We start from the raw sequence: 13,623 nt of genomic DNA on the forward strand, positions 1-13,623 counted from the left end.
CTGGGCCTCCCTGTCTTTGCCATGAAGTGAAGTTCATAGTGGACCTCCTCTCAGGCTGTGGTGAGAATATTCTGGTAGAATACTGAGGACAGGGCCTGGTGCACGGGAGGTGCTCAGTAAGTATCAGCGGCGACTCTGATTGGTTGATGGTGAACACTCGTGGCACGCTTGTGAGGGTCTGCGCTCTGTTCTGAGCACATCACAAATATGAATTCATTTGATCCTCATGACAATCATGGGAGGTAATTATTATTTTTGTCCTTATTTTATAGGGGAGGAAATGGAGGCACAGAGAGGTAGAGTAACTTTTCCCAGGTCACACAGCTAGGAAGGATCAGAGCTGGGTTTTGAACCCCAGCTCTTAATCCCCATGTGATGGGGGCTATGTGAGCCCAGAAAAAGAGGGGTACCTCTCTTAGTTGGAGGGCAGGCAAGGTAAAATATGGGCTGTCGTCAGGCCTGCAGTGTACATGGGAGTTCGTAGGAGGCACAGGGGAGGCGGGTCGTGAGGCTTCAGGGGAGGAAATAGCATGTGCAAAGGTCTGGAGGCTAGAGGGTAATTACATCCAAGGGAGGGTCAAGGGCAAGGGAGGAGGGAGCATGTCCCCTTCTGCCCTTGGCCTTGATCCCGTGAGCAGCACGTAGGAGCTTTAAGGGTATCAACCATCCTGCTGCCCACCATCCTCAGTGTCAGGCTCGGGTGCCCTCTCCCTCAGAGATCAGCCAGAGCCCCCATTTCATGGATGAGTAAAGCGAGGGCTGGACCTTCCCAAGGTCGCACGTCCAGGGTAGGCACCTGTGGGTTTGAGTGTGGGGGTTGAGCTCTAGACTGACTATGTGGAGGGCCCTGGCCACCAGGTGCTCCTGCCCACCAGTGTCCCTGGAGGGAGTTCCTGTGCGGGTGTGGGCGGGGAGGAGGGGGCACTGTGCGTTCCCGGAGCAGGGAAGCAGCCAGAGCTGCTGGCAGGAAATAGCGGTCCCCGTGGGCAGGGGCCGGCTGGCAGCCATCAGCCAGCAGGGGTGGGGCCCCTGGGGAACCCGGGAGACATGACCTTGGAGAGGCTGGGAGAGAGCGAAGCTTCTCACATCAGTGTTCCCTGTGGTCAGCCCAGGTCCTTGGGGGTCCATTAAGGAATCCTTGGCACACCAGAGCCTTTGTCTCCTTGCAAGTGCTGAGGCCCAAGAGGGGGCGTGACTTGCTGAGATCATGCAGAGATTCTGATGGAGGCCTTCCGCTTAGCCACATGGTGGCTGGCCCTCATCAGGTGGGTCCCTGAGACCTGCCTGGTCTGTGGTCATTTCGGACCCGCATCTCCTCTTCCAGCTCCTCCTCAGCACAGCACCCCTGGGCCTGATTCCCCGAGAATCTTATCTTCAGAGTCCCAGTCCCACACCCTCATTTGAGGGCTGGCCTCCACCTTGCTGTGTGACTGGGTGCTGGGTGCTGGGTGCACCCCTCACTGAGCCTCCCTTCCTCATCTGTGAAAGGGGATATCTCAGAAAGTTCTCTGAGATTAGGGCTGTGGCCTCCTGGCCTGTGAGCTGCCCTCCCCATCTACCAGCCGGGCTGCCTGGCCTGGACAGGTAGAAACCAGCAGGGGGTGGGGGTGGGGGTCAGTGAAGCCTCCCAGCCCTGCCAACCTCACCAGCCCCAAAGATGCTCCCAAGGCAGGACGACCCAGCAGCCCCCTCCCTAGTGCAGGGGCCTTGGAGAAGGGAGATGGTGGGAAATGGGTGTGGGGAAGAGGGAGTCACCCACTGTGTGCCCATCTTTCCCTCCATTTTGCTCCTGGGGAAACAGGCTCCATGACTGGCTCTTTGCCTTTCTCTAAATGGTCCCGTGTCTGGGCCTTTGGCACAGCGATGCCTTCTGCCTAGGTCACACTTTTCACAAACTGCTCAGCCTTTGGACCTCAGCTGAGATGTCCCCTCCTGTGGGAAGTCCACCATGGTTTAGATGCCCCCTCTGGAGCTGGAGATCACTGTGCTTTGACAGATCGCTGTCAAATGAAGGCCCCGCCCCTCCCAGCACACTCAAGAGCCTGAGAAAATCTTCATGGCCCTTCCTCTCAGTTTTTCAGGCCTTCTGTCCTTAATTGCTGGACAGGTCCCTCTGAGGGCCTCCCTCAGACCTCCTCATGCCTGGGCTAAAGGCCTATATTGACTTCATTAACCTGGAACCCACTCAGTCCAGACCGCTCGCTCAGTAACTCCCTGCACATCTGACCTTCCTGCCTCAGGGCCTTTGCATGTGCTGTTCTCACCTCCTGGGCTGCCCTTCCCATGCCTCCCTGCAGCTTCAGTGGAGAGAGGATGGGCTTTGGTATCACTTGGACCTGCGTTGGCATCCTGGCTCTTCACTTCCTGGCTGGGGCAGCTTCCTGGAGCCCCTGTGTGCTCACATGTAAAGTGAGTATGGCCACAGCTCATTCCAGGACTGTTGGGAGCACTGAAGAGGTGGTGTGAACGTCAAGTGGAAAGACATGAGGGAAGAAGGTGTAGGTCTCCACACTCCCATCAGCATGTCCCATTCCACCCCATCAGTCCACACTGGAGCAGCTGATGGTGTTGAGTTCTTGGGAGGGGGCTGAGCTGGCCCTGGCCCTGCCAAGAAGTGTCCAGCCGCATGCTCCTTTCTTGGTCCCTTCTTGATGGCCCTGGGTGGCTGCCCTGCTTCAGGGAGAAGTTCAGAGTGGGAGGGGCTTGTCACTTAGCTACTAAGGGGGCAGGATTTTAATCTAATCATTTAACCTGTCTATGCTTCCATTTCCTCATTGTGAAATAAGGATGATGTAAAATAAGGGGTGATAATGGGGGCATATATGATAATGGGGGCACATAGTAGGTGCTAAGTAAATATTAGCTGTTTCTACTGCCATTCACATTATCATCATTATTCACACTCCCCCGACTCGGAAGCAAGAGTCTTTTCTACATTCTGAACCCATTTTTAGAAAAGCACCCCAGTTGAACAGGTAATCCTTTTGAGAGTCTGAAGGGAAAAGGGAATCAGGAGAAGATTCCTGCCCACCGGGAGCCTCTGTTCTAGTGTGGGGGCCACAGGGGAGGCAGGAAGGGGACTCAGACCCCACCTGTGAGATGGGTGTGTTGGGCCAGTGCCCTCTTTCATGTTCCTCCAGCCCCAGCTTCCTTCCCTGTGGGCACAACCAGTACCGGTGGTCCCTGCCCCTCTGTTTGGAGGACGGAGGGAGCATCAGCTGGGGACCCAGCCTTGGAAGTTCACTCCATAAGTGGTCCTTCTTGGGCTGTGTGGCTTTGGGCCAGCCACTTTCCCTGTCCATGGCTCCACTCTTATGGAAAACGAACTGTCCAAGGGCCCTTCTTGGGCCCTGCGAGGGCCCAGCTGGGACCAGTGGCCTTGGGGAGAGGGGCCAGAGTGGCCCAGGGCCAGGGGAGCCAGGATCCCCAGCTGGTCCTCTGCTGTCTTGGACGGTGGCCTGGGCACCTGACTTGGCTTTTCTGAGCATCTCTCTCTTTCCTTCTCTGAGAGACAGGGCTGATGGTCCCTGTGGAGCAGGGTCCTGGTGAGAACTGGAGAGTGAAACAGTCACAATGGGAATAGTAGCGTAGCAGCAGAGGTCAGGGCCCCATTCATCCAGTGCGCCAGCGTGCCCAGGCACACGTGGTCAGCTCATTTGCCTTTGCAGCTGCCCCGGGATGATTATGGGTCTCATGGTACTGAAGGACGCTGTGGTTGACTTGCCCAGGATCCTCCCATGGGCCACAGCAGGACGCTCCTTAACCAGGATGCCGCACCTCACCTGCCTCGGGCAGGTGCCTGATGGGGCCTTTCTGCTCCCTTCCCTCCAGAAGCAGGACAGTTGAACTCCAGTGGGCCGTGTCCCTCCCCACCACCTCCTCCATCCTCCCTCCTCCACCCCCACACATTCCCCACACAACCTCTACCGCCCACTCCTCCCACCCCCGGTTGGGCCACTGTTATCAGGACACATTCTTGGACTGGCTGACAACAGCTCCCACCGAGGGCCCTTTTGCGAGGGGGTGCGATGGCTGCTATCTGCCCTGGCGGAGGCTCCCTTGGGGGATGGGCTCCGGGACACGAGGCTATGGAGCCCGACAATCCGAGCCTGTCTGCTGATGCTGTCTCTTATCTAAGCTGTATGCTCTTAGGCAAGTAACTTGACCTCTCTGTGCCTCAGTTTCCTCATCTGCAAAATGGGGCTGACCACTTAGGGCTGCAGAGGGTTCACCTGGGGTCGTGGAGGTAGTGCACTTCACAGCATGGTGCCGGGCACACAGGAGTCTCTCTACCCATCAACCAGATGCTGTTGTCGTCTGAGAACCAGTTGTCCCTCCCCTTTATGGGGCCTTCAATTTAAATGGCATCAGTATCCACCTTCTGATGAGTGCACACTGGGACGGGCCCCTGTGGACTTTGTCTTCTCCAGGACTTTGTCTTCTCCAGGCCTATGGGACATGGGGAGGGCGCAGCAGGTAGAAGCCATTTCCAGAAGTTGAGAAGATGCTGTGTGATCTTAGGCAGCCCCTCTCCCTGTCTGAACCTCCTCTTCCTGGTCTGCTCTATGAGCACTTGGACCTGGGTGAGGCTCTGCCCCAGCCCCTCATTGTGCCCGCCCTCTCTGTAATTCCTCCCTTGGCTGGTCCAGCTACTTGGCCTGTCTGTCTTTCCCACCGTAGTGTCCAGTGTATAGTCAGTGCTCAGCTAGACTTTGTTGAAGGAGCCGGTGAATGCATCATTGAGCGAATGCCCTTCTCAAAGGCTGCCTCTCCTAAGAAGACTTTCCCAGTTTCTCCCAGTCGGAGGGGATTGGTGATGCTCTGAACACTTGACCTGAGGCTCTCTGGTGGTACCTATTACAATCCACCTGGTGTGCACAGTAACATACTAATAACTAACATGGACTACACACCTACTACTAGGAGCCAGACACGTTGGGGAGGCTGTGCGTGCCGTGCGGTGCATGTGGTGTGGTGTGTGTGCTGTGGTGCATTGTCTTATTTAATCCTTTACAACAATCTTGCAAGGTAAATACTATTATTATCCCTCCCTTTGCAGAATCCAGAGGTTCAGAGAAGTGAAGTGACTTGCCCAGCTATGAGAGAGCGCGCCAGGATCTGAAACCAGGTAAGCCTGTTTTTTTTTTTTTTCTTAAAAAGGAAAGAAAAAGCATTAACATACATGGTAAAAAAATAATTCAAACAGTACAAAAGAAGGCAGAGAAAAGTAAGCCTCTCTTGTACCCAGGTCTCCTGGCCAGAGGCAGCCACGTGGAGGAGTTCGTGGTGTGTCCTTACAGGGAGTTCAGGTACAGATAAGCATGTATGTTATATATATTTTTTAATCTCGTTTGGGTCAATTTCTTTTTCTTTTTAAAAAAATATTATTTATTTAATTTTTTTAATGAAGTATAGTTGATTTTTTTTTTTTGCACTTTTTTGGTTTGTTTTGGGAGAAGGTGATCAGGTTTGCTTGCTTATTTCTTAATGGAGGTACTAGGGATCGAACCCAGGACCTTGTGCATGCTGAGCACGCATTCCCACTGAGCTATACCCTCCCCTCTGAAAAGCTTTTTTAAAAAAACCAAATGATCGTGCATGGCATACTCTGTTCTACACCTGACTGTTTGCCCTTGGCAGTGTACCTTGGAGATCATTTTGTGCTATTTCTTTCTTTGTCATGGTTGCATAGTATTCATTGTGTGGTTGGAGACCATGCTTAATCTAATTAATGAAGAATACGTTGGTTGTTTCCAGCCTTTTGCTTGTTACAGACCATTCTGCGATGTGTGTCTTCCATCATATGCTTAGTGTTCATGTGTGAAGGTGCCTCTAGGATTAATCCCAAATTGCAGGGCTGGAGAATGCATGTGCTTATAATTTTGATAGATTTGGCCAGATTATCCTTCTTGAAGGTAGCACTGATGTACCTTTGCATCACAGCCTCTGGTTCTCCCCTCCCCTAGGTTGCTCTAGAATTTGATGATCTGCTAATCTAATAGATGAACATTGGCCTCCAGTGTAGTGTTTTGTTTTTTCAGTATCACAGCTGTATTGAGATATAATTCACATACCATGCAATTCAGCTATTGAAAGTGTACAAATTCATGATTTTTAGTCTAGTCACAGAGTTGTACAACCATCAGCACAATCAATTTTAGAACATTTTCATTAGTCCCTCTTCCCCTCAACTCTTCCTCCCCCAGCCTCAAGCAACAGCTAATCTACTGTATGTTTCTATAGGTTTGCTTTTTCTGGACCTTTCATATGAATAGAATCATACACTATGTGGTCTTTTGTGTCTGTCTTCTTTCACTTAGCAAATTCTCAAGGTTCATTCATGTTGTAGCCACGTATCAGTACTTCATTCCTTTTTTATTGCCAAATAATATTCCATTATATGGATATACCAAAGTTATTTATCCATTCATCAGCTGATGGACATATGGTTTTCACTTTTTGGCTATTGTGAATAATGCTGCTGTGAACATTCATGGTCAAGTCTTTATGTGGATATATGTTTTCTTTTTTCTCGGGTATATACCTGGGAGTGAGACTTGTAGATCATATGGTAAGTCTATGTTTACCCTTTGAGGAACTGCCAGACTGTTTTCCAAAACAGCTACACCATTTCACATTCCCACTAGCAATGTATGAAGTTTCCAGTATCTCCACATCCTTGCCAACAACTTATTGTTGTCTGTCTTTTTAACTACAACCATACTAGTGCATGTGAAGTGGTATCTTGTTGTGGTTTTGATTTGCATCTTCTTGATGACTAATGATGTTGAGCATCTTTTCATGCAGTTTTAGACCATTTGTATATATTCTTTGGAGAAGTATCTGTTCAAATCCTTTGCCCATTTTAAAGTTGGGTTTAAAGTTGAGTTGTAAGAGTTCTTTGTATATTCTAGATACAAGTCCCTTATCCAATATATGGTTTGCAAATATTTCCTCCCATTTGGTATATTCTTTTTACTTTCTTGATGGTGCCCTTTGGCACACAGAAGTTTTTAATTTTGATGAAGTCCAGTTTGTCTATTTTTTCTTTTGTTACTCATGCTGTAGGTGTCATGTCTAAGAAACCATTGTGATCTGAGGTCACCAAATTTATTTATGTCTGTATTTTCTTGTAAGTTTTTTTAGTTTTACCTTGTATATTTAGGCTTGTGATCCATTTTGAGTTAATTTTTGTGTAGGATTTGAGGAAGGTGCCCTGCTTCCTTCTTTTGCACGTGTATACCCAGTTGTTCCTGTACCATTTGTTGAAAAGACTCTTCTTCCTGCATTGAATTATATTGGCACCCTTGTCAAAAGTCAGTTGACTGTAAATTTGAGTTTATTTCTGGACCCTCAATTTTATCCCACTGATTTATAAGTCTGTCCTCATACCAGTACCACACTGTCTTGATTACCAGAGCTTTGCAGCAAGTTTTGAGATTGAGAAGTGTAAGTCCTTAAACTTTGTTTTTCTTTTTCAAGATTGTTTTGGCTATTCTGGGTTCCTTGACTGTCCATTTGAATTTTAGGATCAGTTTGTTAATTTTTGCAAAGAAGCTAGCTGGGCTTTTGTTAGGGATTGTGCTGAATCTATAGATCAATTTGGGGACTGTTGCCATCTTAACAATGCATAGTCTTCCAATCCATGAACGTGGGATGTCTTTCCGTTTATTTAGTTCTTTAATTTCTTTCAACAGTTTTTGTAGTTTTCAGAGTATGTTTTGTACTTCTTTTGTTAATCTTATTCCTAAGTCTTCTTTTTATATTATGGCTTATTTTCTTAATTTTATTTTTGGATTGTTTATTGATAGTGTATAGAAATACAATTTATTTTTATATATTAATCTTGTACCTTGCAACTTGCTGAACTTGCTTATTAGTTCTCATAATTTTTAAGTGAAATCCTTAGGAATTTTTATATTCAAGATTATGTCATCTACAAATAGAGATAATTTTATTTCTTCTTTTCCAATCTTGATGCCTTTTATTTCATCTTCTTCCTTTATTGCCCTGGTTGGAACCTCCAGTACAGTGGTGACAGTGGACATCCTTGTCTTGTTCCTGATCTTAGGGGGAAGGCATTCAGTCTTTCACCATTAAGTATGGTGTTAGATATGGGTTTTTCATAGAAAGCCCTTTATCACGTTGAAGAAATTCCCTTCTATTCCTAGTTTGTTGGGTGTTTTTATCATGAAAGGGTGTTGGATTTTGCTACATAATTTTTCTGCATCTATTAAGATTATTATGTGTTTTTTTTTACTTTATTGATATGGTATATTACATAGATTGATTTTCAGAGGTTAAACTCATCTTGTATTCTTGGGGTAAATCTCTCTTGGTCATGATGTATAATTCTTTTTACATGTTGCTGGATCCAGTTTGCTAATATTTTGTTGAATATTTTTACATCTTATATTCGTAAGAGATAATGGTCTGTAGTTTCATATGATGTCTTTGTCTGGCTTTGGTGTTGGGGTAATACTGACTTCATAGAATGAGCTGGGAAGTGTTCCCTAGTGAAGAATTGGTATTAATTCTTTAAATGTTTGATTGAATTCACCAGTGAAGCCATTTAGGTCTGAGTTTTCCTTTGAGAAGTTTTGAAATTGCTAATTCAATCTCTTTACTTGTTTTAGCTTTATTGAATTTTTTTATTTCTTCTTAGTTTCAATAGTTTGTGTTTTTCGAGGAATTTGTCCATTTCATCCATCTAATTTGTTGGCATAGCGTTGTTCATAGCATTTCCTTAAAATCTGATTTATTTCTGTAAAGTTCATAGTATTGTCCTCTCTTTCATTCCTGATTGAATAATTTGAGTCTTCTCTCTTTTTTTCTTGTTTGGTCGAGCTAAAGGTTTGTTAATTTTGTTGATCTTTTCAAAGAACAAACTTTTGCTTTTGTTGATTTTCTCCACTTTTTACTTTCTATTTCATTAATTTCTGCTATAATGTTTATTTCCTTCCTTTTATGTGCTTTAGGGTTAGTTTGCTCTTTCTTTCTTTCCTGTCTGTCTGTCTTTCTTTCTTTCTTTCTTTCTTTCTTTCTTTCTTTCTTTCTTTCTTTCTTTCTTTCTTTCTTTCTTTTTCTTTCTTTCTTTCTCTCTTTCTCTCTTTGCTAGTGTCTTAAGGTGGAAGTTTAGGTTATTGATTTGAGATCTTTTTTTAACACAGACATTTACAGCTATAAATTTCCCTTTAAGTTCTACTTTACTGCATCCTATATATTTTGACATGTTGTGCCTTCATTTTCATTCATCTCAAAGTATTTTCTACTTTTTTTGGTGGTTTTTTCTTTGACTCATTGGTTATGGAGGAGTGTATTAATTTTCACATATTTGTAATTTCCCAAATTTCTTTCTGTTACTGATTTCTTAATTCATTCCAGTGTGGTCAGAAACACACTTTGTATGATTTCACTCCTTCTAAATTTATTGAGGCTTGTTTTATGGCTTAGCATATGGTCTATCCTGGAGGATATTCCATGTGTACTTGAGAAGAATGTATATTCCACTGTTGCTGGGTGGCTTGTGTAGTTTTAATTTGATTTATCTTCTAAGTGAGATTGGGCATCACCTCATACGTTTAAGTGCCTTTTCATTTGTGGTTATTTTTCTTATTTTATGGGCACTCATTATATACTAATTTTATATATATATATATATATATATTATAGATATTTTTCCTAGCTTGTGGGTTGCCTTTTGAGCTTATGATATTTATCAAGCCATGCAGACATTTCAGATTTTTATGTAGATTGATTTATTATTTTAAAAATGATTTTTAGATTTTTTTTTTGATCATGTTTAGAAACGCTTTTCCCATTCTGAGATTAGAAAACTTATTCTCCCTCCCCTTTTTAGAGCTTTATGATTTCATTTTTGTGTGGTTTAATTATGACTGACCTGGAATGTATAGGCATGTGGAATGAGATCAAGATCCAGCTTTGTTTCTAGATGGCAGATCATTGGTCCCAAACCAGTTTTGACCCATTGGTCAAAACTAGTCTACGTTTTTCTCACTGGTATAATGCCACTTTCATAATATATTAAATTCCCACATATTTGGGGGTAATTTTTGGACCTTCTGTTCTGCTCCATTGATTTGTGTATCACACAGTTTTAATTTCTGTGACTTTATTATAAATCTTATTATCCAGTTGGGCTTCATTACTCTTCTTTTTAGGAACTTCCTAGCTATTATACATTTACTTACAAACTTAAAAATTGACTTGCCTAGTTAAAAAAAATCCTGCTGGGTTTTTTTATTGGGATCACATTCAATTTTTAGATTTATTTAGGCAGAATTGATATTTTTGTAATGCTACGCTTCCTTTCATTTTAGTTCCTGATTGCTGTTGGTATATACATTATTGATTTAACATTTCATTTCCTTCTACTTTACTTAATTCACTTTTTGTTTAATAGTTTTATAGCAGATTCTCTTGGGTTTCTCACATCTACATTGATTACATCAGCAAATAATGATACTCTTCTTTTTTGGTCCATTTTATTCCTTTCATTTCTTTTTCATTGCACTGGCAAGCATCTTAGAGCAAGGTTAACTAGTAGACATGCTTTTTTATTTTGCACTCATTTCCCTGTGAAGTGGCTTTTGTAGGCTGTGGCTCCAGTCAACTCTACCAGACAATCTCTCCAGGGCCATGCACAGGGATTGGCACATAGATGGAATTTTGGAAGCCTTTGCTTAATTGTAAAAGTGGTTAGAAAAGAGAGCAGGGATCTGAAAAGAGGCCTTCCACAGTAATGATAATAATAGCTAATATTTATAGAGCACTTCCTGTGTGCCAGACACTTTATAAATAATACCTCATGTTTTCTTGTCAAGCCCAATTCCATAGGAGCAATTACGTGGATTCCCATTTTTGATAAGGGGTAAACTGAGGCTCCCTAAAGGCTACTTGACTAGGAAGTGGCAAGCTGACATCTGAACCTGGCATTGTGGCTCCAGGCCTTCCATGATGCTTATTCTTTCCTGGAGGGTCCAGAGATACAGATGGTGATGTCAGAGGTTGGCCTCTGACCTGTGTTGCTTCTGTGTTAGGGAGGTGGGGATGGTGGAGTGGTCGAGGTGCTTGGAGTAGTGGGGGCATCGGCACAGTGGACAGCGCACCACAAGTGTCTTCTGACTGCACCTTTCTGAACCTCAAGCGTCCCAACCTCCTGCACTTGTTTGCTGTGTGGCCTCAGGCAAGGTCCGGGTTTCTCTGAACTTTGGTCCCATCTGTAAAGTAGGTGCAGCTATAGTCCCTACTTGGCAGTGCTGTCAGGACAGTTGAGTATCAGCTGCATTCAAAGCTCAGTTCTGTGCTTGACGTTCAAGGCCCAGCTACCTCCTCTGTCTTCCTCCTGCATTTTCTCTCTTGTCACCTGTACCGGTATTAACATCAGCAAACAAACAGCAGTGAATGCTGTTTATCAAGCACTTACTCTCTGCCTGGCACAAGGACTCTCATACTTAACGCTCAGATTTTAGGTTTATAATGACCCCCATTTTAAAGATGAGGAAACTGAGATTTGAAATGATGTGCCCAAGAAGATTTAGCTAGTAAGTAGTGGAACCAGGATTTGAACCTAGGTCTGACTGGAGTCCTCACTCTTAACTCCTAAGCTCCTGGCCTCCTCTCCACCCTTAGAAGAGGTGGAGGTGATGTTCTTCCATGTCAGGAAGGAAGGAGTGGGTATGTCTGGACGGAACAACAGTCTTTTCTGGATTCTTCTGGATGTTATGAGCATCTGTGAGCCTGGAGGAGGGGCCCAGCCTCTGCAAAGGCCAGGAGGCGAGAGAGCGCGGTGCCCTCCCCGGAGAGGGCCCGTGGGGGAGGGCCACAGCCCCAGCTCCACGGGGCCGCTTTTTAAAGTCTCCCCGGAAGAAGAAATCATGACAAAGTAATTTCCAAATGTCAAGTGATACAACATGTGAAGAAGGGATTTTCCTTTCCCTCTTCCACACTTTTTAGATGAAATATTGTGAAGAATTTGGACTCTTTCCAGAAGTTTCTGTAAACCTCTACAGCACATGTGTGTACACGTCTGCAGATGCACACGTACACATGCACAGGCTAATTTTCTTTATGGAAATAACGGTAGTTCATGTGTCCTATGTGCCAGGCCCCACGCTAAGCCTGTTATGTGCGCGTCTATTTAATCCTCCCACCAACCCTCTGACGCACGTAGCACTACTGCTGCATTTCCAGGTGAGGAAACTGAGGCTCCGAGTGGCCCAGAGGACAGACTACACTGCCATCTTCCTGTTTTCATTTAACAATTTGTGGAGAGCATCTTCTCCGGCTGCACTGAGCTCCCATTTTGTTTAATCAGCTGCACAGCTGACTGCTCCATGAACGGACCGTCATTTATTTGTCCAGCCCCCTCTGATAAACACGTTTCCGGTTTTCCACGGACAGTGTTAAGTGGAGGAGACCCCATCTGTTTGTGCAAATTACAGAGATGCCTCTGGTGGCCGGAGGATGGCGCCCTGGAGGGGCCACCACTGCTGTCCCAGGCCAGGATGACAGGGGCGGGCGTGAGGGAGTGGAGAGAGGGTCGGGAGAGGGATGCATATGAGGACAAGGTGTCAGGGAGAATGGGAGAACCAGCCCTGAGACAGCGACATGGGGTGGGGGGCGGCCTTAGTGGGAGAGGCCAAGTCAGTTTGGGACGCCCTGAGCGCGAAGCACTGGGGGCACTGGTGAGGGAGTGCTGTGGGCATCTCGCCACCTCTCACAGTATGGATGGCGCAGACCCTCTGTCTGGAGCCTGTGGTCGGGAGCAGCTGCCCAGAGGAAAGGGGCCACCTTCCTCTGGGAACCTCAGACACCCGCAGTCCAGAACCCCCACCACTTCCTCTTGGACCCCAAGGAGCTATCTCTGCTCAGAATGTGCCAGTGGCGGAAGAGATGTAGGGTGCTGGCCCTTCTCCAACAGGCAGATCATGGTGATGTGGCGTTTGGGCCTTGAGAAGGGTCCTGTCTCAAGAAAGAAGACCAAGGTCCGGGAGGGCTGTCTCTCCCAAGGTTACAGAGCTTGGCGGCAGCCCTGCAGAAACTACACCCCACCCTCTATGTGCTGTCCCTCCTCAAGCACACCCTGCTTTGTCAAAGCTTGAAATCTTGGGCTTTCTCTAGGAACGGGGCTAGGCAGCCTTATCCACTCACGCCCCATCTGTCAAGGGCATCTGGCTGTTCCATGTGAGAGAGGGGGCAGGAGATGGGGCCCATGAGTTCCTCCCCTGGACCCGTGAGCAGCCGAGCTGCTGATTCCCGCCTGCCCAGTGTGGTTTCCTGTCTCCACTTCTTTTCATTCTCACTCTTGCTGTGTGACCTCAGGCACATGCCTCAACCTTGCTGTGCCTTTGCTTCCTCATCAGTGAAACAGGAACACTATTAGTATCTACCTGCTAGATCATCATGAGGATTTGGTGAATCAATATTTGCAAAGTGCTTAGAGCAGGCCCCAGTGCAAGGTCCAGGCTCTGGGAGTGTCTGAATATCGCAGAATGATATTTGGTCTCTACAACGTAGCATTGCAGGAACAAAGCAGGAGGCAAATCATGTGTCTGTGCTCATTTAGTCTTTTGTCTGTTTTGCAAATATTTTAGAGCACCT

The 13,623-nt window shown here is 46.0% G+C and overlaps 1 protein-coding gene across 7 annotated transcripts in view; it reads left to right on the top strand.

Annotated features, from left to right (window-relative positions):
* SRC (SRC proto-oncogene, non-receptor tyrosine kinase) overlaps nt 1-13,623 on the top strand; it is a 50,548-nt gene that overhangs the window by 14,771 nt on the left and 22,154 nt on the right. For 3 of the 7 annotated variants that reach the window (XM_072944196.1, XM_072944197.1, XM_072944193.1), the window contains exon 2: nt 5,060-5,128. The gene's annotated coding sequence lies outside the window, so the exon portion shown is untranslated. Of the gene's footprint in view, nt 1-5,057; nt 5,129-5,248; nt 5,324-13,623 lie in introns of those variants that run through there. The other 4 variants (XM_072944195.1, XM_072944192.1, XM_072944194.1 and 1 more) reach the window with 3 other exon arrangements.

This window comes from Vicugna pacos, chromosome 19 (assembly GCF_048564905.1).
Source record: "Vicugna pacos chromosome 19, VicPac4, whole genome shotgun sequence".
Classification (NCBI taxonomy): domain Eukaryota; kingdom Metazoa; phylum Chordata; class Mammalia; order Artiodactyla; family Camelidae; genus Vicugna; species Vicugna pacos.